Source organism: Parasteatoda tepidariorum, chromosome 7 (genome assembly GCF_982258835.1).
Source record: "Parasteatoda tepidariorum strain Cologne lab strain chromosome 7, Ptep-v5.0, whole genome shotgun sequence".
NCBI lineage: Eukaryota > Metazoa > Arthropoda > Arachnida > Araneae > Theridiidae > Parasteatoda > Parasteatoda tepidariorum.
The window spans coordinates 56,520,917-56,534,912 of NC_141761.1; the positions used below are offsets into that span (position 1 = coordinate 56,520,917).

Genomic DNA, 13,996 nt, shown 5'->3' on the forward strand with positions numbered 1-13,996 from the left:
TGGTATGTTATCTATTTTATTTATTTATTCATAATTATTCTCTGAACTTCCTGGTAATTTCTAAAAAATATGATTTGTGAATAAATTAAATTAATATTTAAATAAATCTAATATTTGATAAAACAAAACTAATATTAATAATTATTTCATTGAAGTTCATTTTATAATTTTTATGTTACAAAATAATTAAATAGTAAAATGTTATAAGGACACTTGACATGGTGAATTGTAAAATTTAAATGACTTATTCTATTAATTAGTAACCGCGTATTGATATGAACGAAAAAAAAAAATGGTAGTGGGGAGCATATTTATTTTAAAATTGTTTAGTTTATTTTCATAAAACAATAACTAGTGCCTAAAATGATAACTTTGTTCTACAACAACCTTTTTATGTATTAGGTATAGCCGCTATCTTAAAAGTTTCTTTGGACAGCGAAATTCCGATATTTTATATATCTGTCCTATATCTGAAATTGATTGCGCGAATCACAATATTTTTACGCTGATTTATAAAAACGGCTAAATAAACGGCCATACAAAAATCATTTTTTAAGTACGATTTATTATTATTTAACAATGATCGATATTTTGATGTATACACGAAGCTCTATAATGATGTAATCGAGCATTAAATATTAATTAAAAATATAGCGTTTATGAATTTTTGTTTTTCGGCGACTATTTGATCGCTTTCTTTCAGCTTTAGATTTTGTACTAAAAAAGTACATGTTTTAAGGGGTTGTATAATTTGTAAGTATTACTTCTGGAAACTTTTTGATCTTTAAACGATCAAAATGATTTCTTCGATCTTTTTTATGAAATTTTTTTTCTAATTAAATAGTAAAAAAAATCAACATCCTCTTTCTTAGTACGAAATTGTCCTTTGTTTATTAAATTGTCTTCGAATCATCAGTGATACAAATTATTCCAATACAAATTATGTTGTAACAGAACTATTTTATCGAATGGCGACAAGAATACTTTGCTGGCAGTCGACCTCCAGCTTCGAAGATTATAGGTTCCCAATTTGTCTCTGTAGCTTGAATGTTAATTTTTAATTGCTAGGTATATGATGTACGTTAAATCTGTCGAGTCACAAAGTCCTCCGTGTTCTCATAACAAATCATACCTATGGGGGTACTGATCTAGGAGTTTCCTTGTCTTCTGAATTGGTTCAAAATCACAAGGCTACGGAATTGAATATAGTAGTCGTAAACCCAAAATTGGGTCGGTTGTTCAACGACGGTTCTAAAAAAAATGCTGGGTATAGAGCGTTCACCTTCCGATGAGGTGAACCGGGTTCGAATCCTTGCGATGACTAGTCGATACGAAATCCGCATCCAGCTTGCACCGACCGCAGTGCTGACATAAAATATCCGCAGTGGTAGACGGATCATGGGTTAGTCCCCTTTCCGTCAGACTAACCGTGAGAGGTTTTTCTCTCCATGTCACGCAAATGCAGGTTAGTTCCATTAAAAAGTCCTCCACAATGGCAAATTTCTCCCGATACTCGATTCAGATGTTTCCTTGTCTTCTGGATTGGGCTCAAACTTACAAGGCTACTGAGTTGAACATTAGAGTCGTAAACCCAAAAAATTAGGTCCGCTGTTCTACGACGGTTATAAAATAAAATAAAATGCTAGGTAGGACGGCGCTGCTATATTGTACATTCTTAGTATGAAGCAAACTGAAGTCCTGACTTTTCTGGTACAAATTGGTGACGCAAATTTATTACTTTATTTTTCTTTCAATTGTTCGACAGCTGTTAGTAAATAAACACTCTGATCGCGTAATTTGCTGAGCTTAATTAATAAATAGTTTTGTTTTATAAAGAGAAGTTTCATTAGAAACATTAACACAACCATTTTAGGTGTTTTATTTCATAACTGTTCTGTGTTTTGCCATTTTAAGTCAGCACTTATTTCATTTCATATCCGTCGTTGAACAGCCGACCCAGTTCTTGGGTTTACGACAACTAATGTTCAACTCTGTTGCCTTGTAATTTTGAATCAATCCAGAAGACAAGGAAACTCCTGGATCAGTACCCCCAGAGGTATTGATTTGTTATGGGAACATGGAGGACTTTGTGACTCGACATATTTAACGTGCATCAGTCACCATTTACAATACTACTAAGTTTTCGGCAGCCGGGGATCAAACACCAATTAGGAACGACTGGAATTAATCACCAATCGTCTTTTCGATCTCTTTCTAAATAGCTAAAGTACTAAAAATTCAACTGGGGTTCAGTGCGTGATGGCGAAACATGTTACATTTATGTACTTTCAAGTAATCACATGGTTGTGCATGTCGTGTTAACGTTACAACTTTTGAACTTGGGTTTATTATCACGCTGAATAAATTTTCGGATCAAATTTAAATGTATACCTGCAAGCGACGTCATGCGTGTGTGCTGAACCTGATAGGCTGACCCACGCGTCTGCAGGTTAAATTTTCATTTTATCCCCCATAGAATTTATCGAAAATCAAAATTTTGGCCTCTTTTCGACAATCTAGTGTGCTTAAATTTCAGTGCTCCTTGACGAATGACGATACAAATTTCAATAATTTCCTAATCATTTGAAATGGAATGTATGATCAAATCGAATTTATTCGCAAAATAAACAAACAAAAAAAAAAGCTATTTTTTATTAACTGAAATCAAAAGGAGAAAATAATTGCATTTTATTAAATACCTAGAACCATAAACCTGGAGAGCATCACTTTTTAAATAAACTTTAATCATCACCATCGACAACTTCCCCCTCTTCACTTATTCTTCAAAGGTGATGCGGCCGAACGTTTTTCATATTATCGGCGTGTCAAATATGAAATTACTTATTCCTTATATATGATTTATTTAAAAAAGGCGTTTTTTAACATTTGTTTATTCGTGTTTGAAGCAAGCAAAAAAGCTCAAAATCTGTTTAGATCTAAATGGAAGTGAAATTAACAAGTTGAAAGTGGACACCCAATCACCGTAGATCACCATGATGAGTAAAGTAAAAGTTCGCTAACCCTGAGACAGTGTGAGGTAATCACAGGATGACCGGAAGACCGGAAGAGTTAGTTATCATCTCATCATCATCCCTACTTAAGTTCGCTATCGTCTCACATATATTGTTTTACACAATTGTTACACTGAATAAAGTTTCCTCCCATTTCGCGAGTTTGCAAATACTTTTACCTCTTATTAAGTAAGATATAAAATTAATCTTTATTTACTTTGAGATTGGGAAGCTTGTATTGTTGTTCTAATTACACTTTTTTTCCTCAGCAATTTTACAAAGACTCACGAAGTAGTTACACTCAAATTTTTTCTGTCAAAATAATAAACAAACAAATAAAATATTAGATACTCGAATAATAATAACAATAATACACTGGTGGACAAAATTAAGAGATGGAAGACATTTTCCCAAATATCTCAAAAAATACTGAATATAAATAAATGAAATTTGGTATGGATATAGCTTATTCCATGATAATAAAGTATGCAAAACAAAAATGAAAGTGCCATTCACTGGCAAGACCTATTGCCAATAAATCCAATGTAGTCTGAACCGGATCCGGATTGCATAGTGCTGACGTAAAATATCCTCAGTGGTAGACGGATCTTGGGTTAGAGTCTCCTTGTCCTAAGACTAACCGTGGCAGGTTTTCTTCATTTCCTTCTCCATGTAACACAGATCCGGTTAGTTCCATCAAGAAGTCCTCCACGTCGGCAAATTTCTTCCAATATTTGATCCAGGAGTTCCCTTGTCTTCTGGATTCAAAATTACAAGGCTACGGAGTTGGACATTAGTAGTCGTAAACCCAAAAAATTGGGTTGGTTGTTCAACGACGGTTATAAAAAAAAATAATAACCGGTCAGTCGGGATGGCCCAGGGGATATTCCTATAAGGTGAACCGGATTCGAATCCCAGCGATGGCTGGTCGATACGAATTCCACATCCGGATTGCACCGACCACAGTGCTGACATAAAACATTCTCAGTGGTAGACGGCTCATAGGTTAGAGTCTCCTTGCCCTCAGCCTAACAATGGGAGGTTTTAGTGGTTTTCCTCTGCATGTAACGCAAACGCGGGTTAGTTCAATCAAAAAGTTCTCCACAAAGGTAAATTTCTCCCAATATTGTCTTCTGGATTGGGTTCAAAATTAAAAGGCTACGGAGTTGAACATTTAGTTGTGTAACGAATCAAGCTTTATTATGAAACAGTTCCTTTTATTTATTTTAAATTTTTTATTTTTTAATTTTTATAAAAGAACATATTTATTTAAAAACCACATATAAATGAACAAAATCAAAGTTCCCGTAACGGGAAAGTAACAACTTTGCAAAAAATACAGAAAAACCCGTAATTTAGTTCCACATGGTTTTGTGCCTCTCTTTGTGTTAAGTCTCTGTGTAAACACATAGTGAAAGAATTAAAATCATTGAGAAAGAATTCTTGTGAAAGAATTTAGAATGTGTCCATACTACGTCCCTTACAGGTACCGCAGGTAAATCGTGGTAGTTGTCGATTCAGAAGCCAATCAGGTATGACACACGCGCGTGACGTCGTTTGCAGGTATCCGATTAAATCTTATTTAAATCGCATGGTCAGGCATAATCATTTTATTGCAAGTACCAAATTAGTTTAAATGTGTTTTGAATTATTATATATAAAAAAAAATCGTTAAACTGCATGATTTTAATTTTTGTTTATGAGGTAAAATAAAAATTATATTTCATAATTTTCTAAAATAGGGTTTTAATTTATTATGAACAGCAATTTATCACTTATTTATTGATCAATTTACGTTGTTATTTATTTAGTTTTAAGCATATAGCATTTCAAAAAATGATGATGATTAGCAAAATATATTATGCATAAATAGCACTTATAAACAATTGTAATCCTGGCTAAATTTTCTAAAAGCACTGCTATAATGATTTTACATTAAAGAGCAATTATTATTATAATTATTGTTTTTAATAAATTGTATACACCGATTCTTCTAATTTTGTTAAAAAAAACTATTTCAAAGCCTTTCTATAAAATACTATTTTTCATACAATGATATGCTCTTTTTAGTATTCTTTTTTTAAAAACATGTAGCATTTTCAAATAATCTGTACTGAAATCTCTTCATTAACTTAATTTTAAACACTTTGCGCGCTTGTGTTGTAGAAATATAAAAATTTTAGAACTCGTACAACTGGTTTAAATGCTTTCAATTGAAATACCATTTCCACTGAAACACGAACCTCATTTCCCTTCAGTGAATGAAAGGTGAAAAAGTAGTCTCCACCCCAAAAAAATTAATTTGGGGGAAAGTTATAATGAAATTGGTAGTCAATACATATTTCTTTGAAATAAATGTTAAATTAATGATTTTTTTTCGAAACTGTCAATGCAGTTCTTAATGGTATTGAACGAAAGGTGTTGAAAGAAAACTACAGATTGAAAAAAAATCCATTTATTATGCCCTAAAAACTTGCAAACGATTTCGAACATTTAGTTGCGATTGCTATTTTATCAGCTAGATTATAGGTTTAAAACTCACGTGATAAAAGTAGCCATTTAACAAATGATTGTTTTATTAAATGTTTTACAGTTGCGCCCTACATAAACAGAATGCATCAATTCGTATCTTTTTTAAGAGGTGGGAAAATTCTTTTTTCTAATGGAGATTAACTTTCTCTCAAGCTTCCTTTTCGTCATTACCCTCCTTAACGGTGGCAACACTGTTTCGCTTTTGTCTTTCGCAATATTGCTATAAATTTTAACTACGATTTATCACTTTTTTTGTTTTAAAATTATAACGTAATCTGCTGCTTTGGAATTGAATGCTGTCTGGAAAATTGTAGGTGACAGAGACTACTTTTACTTTTTCCCACTATGCGTATGGTACTTAACCATTATCATTGAGAGAAAAAAAAAAAGATCATAAAAGTGAATGCTTAAAAGAAAGGAGTTGAATGGTAACTTTTTTAAATTATTTTGAACTTATGAAAGAATTAATATTAAAGTAAATATGAAAATATCGTGGGAGAGCCACGGGCCCTTAGTCCATGTATTAAAATTTTTTTCGATAATTCGTTTAAAACTAAGAAAAATGAAATGACATATTTCTAGACTTGCGAATCAAATAGGACCAGTATGTATGAACGCAATAATTCTTTATAATTTAGTTTCAAAGTTGTTTTTATTCTTCATTTCAATAAAAATATTGAATTAAGTTTGATTGCGTCGATTTATGTTAGAGTTTTGAAACTTTTTCCAATTTTGTGCGTTTTTATAGCAAACATCTTCATATATTTCAATCCATATTTTTTTTTAATTTTAGATTTTAGTTTTATTAATCGTAAAAACTGTTTCTGTTATATTTTTATGAACTCTTTTTTATTTCATTTTTTTCACATGATAAATTTTTCTGTAAACAAAGAAAATATCTAAATTAATAACGCTTTTTCGTATGTATTCTCCATGAGGGGAAAAGGATCAATAGTATATGTTACCCATACAAAAAAATATGTATTTTGTTCTAAATTGAATAAAAAAAAAGATAAGAAATTAAAATATTAAAAATAAATCGTAATTTGCTTTACAAAATGTAATTTTGTTTTCATTAACACACGAAATCCTTAAAGAATTAACATCTCAGCATTTCATAGCACCAACATGAAACAAATAATCAAACGATTTTAAAGAACTTTACAAATTAAATTAAAACAAATAAATGAAAACGATAAACTCATCAATTTTGATAGCTCAGGGGATAGAGCGTTCGCCTTCCAATGAGGCGAACCGAGTTCGAATCCCAGTCGATACGAATTCCGCATCCGGTTTGCATCGACCACAATGTTGACGTGAAATATCCTCAGTGGTAGATGGATCATGGGTTAAAGTCCCCTCACCATCAGGCTGACCGAGGGAGGTTCTCGTGGTCTTCCTCTCCATGTACTGCAAATGTAGGTTAGCTTCATCAAAAAGTCCTCCACGAAGGCAAAATTTCTCCCAATACTCCATCCAGGAGTTCCCTTGTCTTCTGGATTGGGTTCAAAATTACAAGGTTACGGAGTTGAACATTAGTAGTCGTAAATCCATAAAATTGGGTCGGCTGTTCAACGACGGTTATAAAATAAACTAAACTAAAATAAAATACTCATCAATTTAGGCCGGGATAGCCTGGTCGGTAGAGCTCTGCGCCCATATCCAAGAGTTCGTAGGTTCGATCCCCGCTGGCCGAAGACTCCCCGTGTAGTAAATGATGACTAATGCACATTAAATCTGTCGAGTTGCAAAGTCCTCCATGTTCCCATAACAAATCAATACTTCTAGGAGTACTGATCCAGGAGTTTCCTTGTCTTCCGGATTGGTTAAAAATTACAAGGCTACGGAGTAGAACATTAGTAACCGTAAACCCAAAAATTGGGTCGGAAATAAAGAAATAAAAAAAATCATCAATTTAACTAGTAGTTACGCTTCTTGCCCTAGCATTGTACTAAAATCGTCAGGGCTTGTGTTAGCTGTTTTGATAAAAAGAAAAAAAAACCCTGTTCCGTGTTCTTTTTTGTATGCTCTAACAGTAGAAATGCTTTATATATTTCTCTATGAATTAAACGTTGAAGTAATTTTTCTGTGAACGAAGTCAGATAAAAAAGTTTCGTCTTAAGTTCAAAAATTTTGAATTGATACTTACAAGGTGATCCCATTTCCTCCGAAAGTAATATTTGCATCTATTTCAAGAATATAACTCAGTTTAAAAAAATCACGCTGTTCTAATATTTTTTGTTAAAATAAATTGCATTGGTATTTATACTTAGTATCCTCAATACTTGTGCATATTTTTTAAAGTTTTTACTACTCTGTTACTATATTAAAGAAGACAAATGCGTAAAATTTAAGAATGTTTTAAAAAAACAAGGAGATACTTGGTAAATACAAGAACCGAATCTTAATAATAATGATAAATCCATTTAGATTTGATGAAAACTGACAAAACTGTTATTAAAATATACTTAAAGGAAAAATGCAGTTCGTTAAGTCCTATTCGAAAAATAACGCCACCTAAGAAAAATTGTTACTTTGGATTAGTTATTGGATTAGTTACTTTTCAGGCAATAGAACAAAAGTTTCCACGATGAAATAAATACTTTCAAGATAGTTTTCATTTATTATTACCTCAGGTGAAACAGTTATTATACATCTATAACAGATATTATATATCTGATATCTGTTTTTATCTAATTTGGTGTAGATTAATTATTTATAATGAGAAAATATTATTGTATTAATCACCTTCCAATACAGAGCAGATAATTTACAGCATAAAATAAATACTTTCTGGGTACTTAGTTTATATTAATCATAATTACAACAAGTGACATAGAATATGTGCTGAGATATTTCGATTGTGTAAAATTCGTAGTAAATGGGACCAAGCATTAATATTCAGGTTTTGTGCTTCCTTAGTTAGAAATGATTAGTTTGAACTACAAAATATTTAGTTTTCTATTAAAGTTTTTAAATTAGGAAATTTTTCCATTCATATAGTAGATATAATTTTTTAAAATAATTTTATCATTTCTCTTACAAAAACTATCAAAATTCTCTATTATAGATGTAAAATATAGGATTATGGGTTTTCTTAAAAGGGTTGGGTTTTCATTATTTATTCAAAACGTGATTAAATATTTCTTAAAAATATATTAATGTAAAAAGATTAACTTAAAGTCTACCGAAAGGAACTTTCCTCAGTTAATTCGATTTAACAAATTGATCAGGATCTTTCAGCAGTTCAAAAATTTTTCTAAATTTCACTAATTATACTTATCGTATTGTCATATAATAAAACAAAAATAAACTTTTTCTACTAGTTAGATTTTCTTAAATTGAAATGTTTTATAAAATAATGCTATTAATATTGGTTTTTCGCTTTCTAAACAATAATTAATTTTTTTAGTGCTCCCTATACCGTTCCGAGTTCAAACTTTTTCGCCAGGTTTTAGAAAAAAAAAAAGAAACTTAGGAAGAAATACTCCAATTAGTCTAATTCTTAAATTGAAATACTTTATAAAATAATGCTATTAATATTGTTTTTTCGCTTTCTAAACAATAATAATTTTTTTTTAGTGCTCCCTCTACCGTTCCGAGTTCAAACTTTTTCGCCAGGTTTTAGAAGAAAAATAAAAAAGAAACTTAGCAAGAAATACTCTAATTAGTCTAATTCTTAAATTGAAATACTTTATAAAATAATGCTATTAATATTGTTATTTCGCTTTCTAATCAGTAATTATTTTATTAGCTCTCCGTATACCGTTCCGAGTTCTAACTTTTTCGCCAGGTTTCAGAACGGGGAAAAAGAAAGAGAAACTTCGGATGAAATACTCTAATTAGAGCTTTTAAAGTCGACCACTAGATGGCGGAAGAGTGACTGTAGAGAAGAATAAGAGTTCGTGGGAAACGACATGCCTGTCAATCAAGGGCAAAGGCGAAGTAGCTGGACCGTCTTCAATTGAAGCGCGAGGCCAATTACGGTAGCAGTGACGGGAATTAATAAAAGCTTACAGGGTTACCAACAATGCTTTTCATTTCATATAAAGCCAATGTTCGCCACAACTTGAGGTCACAATACGTTACGTTCTTTAATGGCAGCTTCATTACACTACAACTGAAGATCGGCTTAAAGATTTTTCTCAAAGGTGCATTTGAAAATCTGCAATTAGAGATAACGATTCTAGATTTAATTTAATTCTTATATAACGTTTCATTTATTTAAAATCCATTAAATTAAAAAAAAGACAGACTTTTCATTCGCGATTTATCGAATGTTATCTTATATAATGATTTTTATTTTTATTTATTAGTTGTCTCTCAAAATTTTGTCTCGAAGAATGTTGTTCCAAAGAAATCAGAACGTTCTTACTGAAAAAAAATTTAATAATAAACATTAAATTTTGCACTAGAAAAAAATTACGAAAATCTATTTTGGTTGACCCAGCGGCAATATGATTGTACTGTCACCCAAGAAGGGCGTAGCCAAAGGGAAACGAGGTACAAGAGCTCCCCTCCAGAAATTTTAAACATTTTAACCAGTAATTACTGATTAAATTTGTGTAATAGTTTACTTTTATACATGTTCATATATTTCCAATAAAACAGAAGAACTCTTTAAGTAATATTTCAAAATAATAATTTTTAATTATTATGCATGTTTCTAATGAAATAGTATAAATCTTTTTTTGATTCCGTAATGAAACGAATAAATTATCTCCCAAATTTTGAGTACTACATCAAGCGAAGGAAAAAAAAAATCGAAATTTTTTCGTTCCAGCTTATGCTATTTAGAAAATACGTACATATTAGTGAAGTATTAATTGATAGCTGATCACTTGAACATTTCATAAACTTATCAATTTCATATAATTATTTGATAATTTTGAGAAAAATTAAAGAAAATTTGAATTATTTTCGTTTTAATATTTAAAAAAAAATGAACTATAGATATTTAGAAATATAATTAAATAAAAAATAAAATAATGAATAAGAGACTTTTGAATTATAAGGAGGAGAAAAAGAAGAAACTACATCAAAATGTGTGTTAAAAATGTTTAATAAATTCCTATAAAAAAGATTCAAAATTTAGAAACAAAAAAAATTCAGATATATGTATTTTTTTTTATGTGTGATAAATAAATGAACTTTAATTTATCACTCATATAAAAGTTATTGAAATATGCTCACATGAATGAAAAATACGGTTCAATTTTTCATTGTAATCGGAGAAACTTTTTATCGCCAAAATAGCGCTTTGTTGTGAAACTTGAGTCTTAAGTTTACATGTTTGAAAGCATTGACCGCTGCCGTTAGAGACCTTCGCATTCCCAGACGACCACTAGCCTTTTGTTTTCATTTTTATATTGTTATTATTTATAATTTTTTATATACATGAAAAAAAAGTAGAGGGCGTAATCAGAGAAAATTACAGGAAGTAATAATAATATTGTGTTAAATATATTTTTTCTTAAATTTTAACATTTATGTTATAGGAGCGATTAGGAGGTCAAGAAATTATAGTGTTTCGAAATGATAGTATTATTTATCTATATTAAGGATTAATAAACTTTCAAATTAATATTTGTGGGAGTCGATTACTTTTATCTGAAGAATTTTTTTTCTTTTTAATGTAAAACGATTTTTTTATTTTTCGTCCTTTGAAAAAAATTAATGATTTAAACCTCTAACCGTAATATTTGTTTATCTTTTCCGTTGTTCAGCTATTTATCAGCAATCTGTTACAAATTTCAGAAATTGTTGTATCATATTATGGCTAAAATTTACTGCCACCTCAATAACTCAATATAGTGTAGAATCGAGTCTATCAATAATTAATAACTTTACATAGAACGATATGTTGCGAAAAATAAATGTTGTATTTTGAGAGAAATACAATTTCATGTTTTAAAACCTAAGCTGTTAATTGCAGTACTTTTATGCAAAAATATTAACAAAGAACTGATGAAACTATATATAAAATACTTGTAATATAATATTTCTTCAATTGCATGTAATATTTCTTTTTATGAAAAAAATATTTAAATTTTTAAGAAAAAAAAATTTACTGTTGTCGTCACTTCTGTCTCAGTAAACTTTTCTCGCTTTTTCTTGCTTTACTCTGACTTTACTCAATTAATATTTGATGAAACATAAAATGTCGCTCAGTTCTTTAAAAATGTTTAAAGAACATTCTGATATCAAAAAGCTTTCGAGGAAAAATTTGAAGCTTTGATTACTTTTTTTCCCTCGCATAATTTAGTTTTGTTCAATTATTGGCGATTAATAGTTTCAGGTAAACTATTGGCAGGGACATAATTTTTATCGAAACGTACATATATATTTCAAATGCTTCTTACTTTGTTTAAATTTTGAATTTATTTCCAGGCAATTAAATATTCATTAATATCGATGATTTTTTTGGATCTTTTGATGCTAAGGTGAAACTAATGTTAATAATGGTAGATAGTTAAAGAAAAAAAAAGCAGTTAATCTTAGGAAGCTATGAGGATTTATAAAAAATTAATATAAAATTTTCCGAAATACTTAGATTCACACATTTTTAAATACTTGTGTCGTTAGTTGAAATACTTTTAGACCTAATCATTAAAAATAACCAATGAAACTAAATATAAAATAACGTTAGAATGTGAATAAATAGTAAGAATAGTTAAAAGGAAACAATAAATAAATAATTTTTCTCTCTATATTAAAGAATTCCACCTCTGTCTCATGTATTCAATAACGTTACATTTTTACAAAAAATAAAATAAATAAATGAATAACTAATAGACTTAGAAAATGTGAAGGTGCGAGGAAAAATGTAAAGGGGATACGATAGATTTAAACTATGTAATATTCGAAAGTTGGTTCCAGAAATATCAACAGTTAATTTTTTTGCAAAATGTATCCCGCAGGCCGCTCTGCAGCTCGAAAAAAATGCAACTGCGGAATTGAAATTTGACGTTTTGAATCGAGCCTTTTTATTTCTGAATTTTTTACTCGAGAGTTTATCAAAATTCCAATTAATTCAAAAGTTATTGCAATTTTAAATGCTTTCGTAGGGAATTCTTTCTTACTTCCGTTTTGTTTTTTATAACTTGACTTGACATTTCTGTTGTGCATAAACGATAAATTTTAAAATTACAAAAATGACGAAGGAGTCAAGAAAAATGTGCAAGAAGAACGATGTAATAAAAAAAAAATATTAATGTTTGATAATTAGAACGAAAATTATTTATTGCTAAACTTCCAGTAAAAAATTCCATGCAAATCGCTATGGAGCTCCATGAAATGCAACTGCAGAGTGAAAATTTGATGTACCGAATGGTCAATTTGTAATTATTAACTTAAAGCAAGTTTTTATAGAAATTCCAATTTGTTCGAAAGTTATTACAATTTTAAGTGCTTTTTTGGGATTTCCCCCCCCCCTCAGTATTTATCCATAGTACCCATTCACAGCGTTTTTAATTATTTATCTTTTAGAGTACTTTACTTCTCTTACCCGAGAGATTTTCATTTTATAAGCTTATATCTGAGTTGGTGTCTAAAATAACAGAAAAAAGGATGTTGCCATCAGATATAAATTTCAACATAATGTTGAAAATTTTTAAGTATAAAAAGATTTTTTTTTTAAAAAAAAGAAACATTTCCGATTTTAACTGTTATAATGATAATAGTCTCGTTAACGTGTAAAGTACCTTTACCTTTTTCTTTTTACTGAGTCAGTTAATTTGTATTTTTTAGATTAAATTATTTTTTTTCATTCTTTCGATTGTTTTTCAAACCCTCCATGGAGAAAAAAAAATTCTGGTTAAATGAAAGTACTGTATAATAATGACATTTCTCATTCTAAAAAAAAAAAAAAAAAAATTCTGCTAATGAGACCAAAATATATAATATTTAAGCCATTTATCCGATAATTTTTCCGTTCATGTATGCAGTAGTTTTTCGGAAACTCTGGTTTTCAAAATTATAGTTCATATTATCACGCTATTAATAAAAATACCAAACTGGAAAGTAAATTAAACCGAATAAATGGTTTTTATATCATGCTCTAAGTTATCATGATAATCTTACAAAATAATAAACTTACTTATCATATCAAATGATAAACTTACTTATCACGATAAACTTACCACCTTTAACAAATTTCAACACACTTTATAAAATCATAATTTGATGTTAATTTAATCTTAATCATTACCAAAGCACTTCGGTAAATATCGAAATTACCGAGCTTTTTGTGTTCCCATAGAGCCAGGAAAACGGTAAATTTTACCATATTCTGGTAGTTTCGACCATACTTTTTTTCTCAGCGTAGTAATCTTTCATTTCTTTACTAATATTATATTAACAAAATTTTCTTAAAAATAATTACAATTTTATTAATAAAATTTTCGTTGTTTTTGTAGCAAATATCGACTTTCAAGTGGAGGGGAAGGAAAAAA

At 29.7% G+C, this 13,996-nt stretch overlaps 1 long non-coding RNA gene across 4 annotated transcripts in view; it reads right to left on the minus strand.

Annotated features, from left to right (window-relative positions):
* The window catches only part of LOC122269977 (uncharacterized), a 384,828-nt gene that overhangs the window by 14,099 nt on the left and 356,733 nt on the right, over positions 1-13,996 (minus strand). The gene's annotated exons all lie outside the window — the stretch shown is intronic.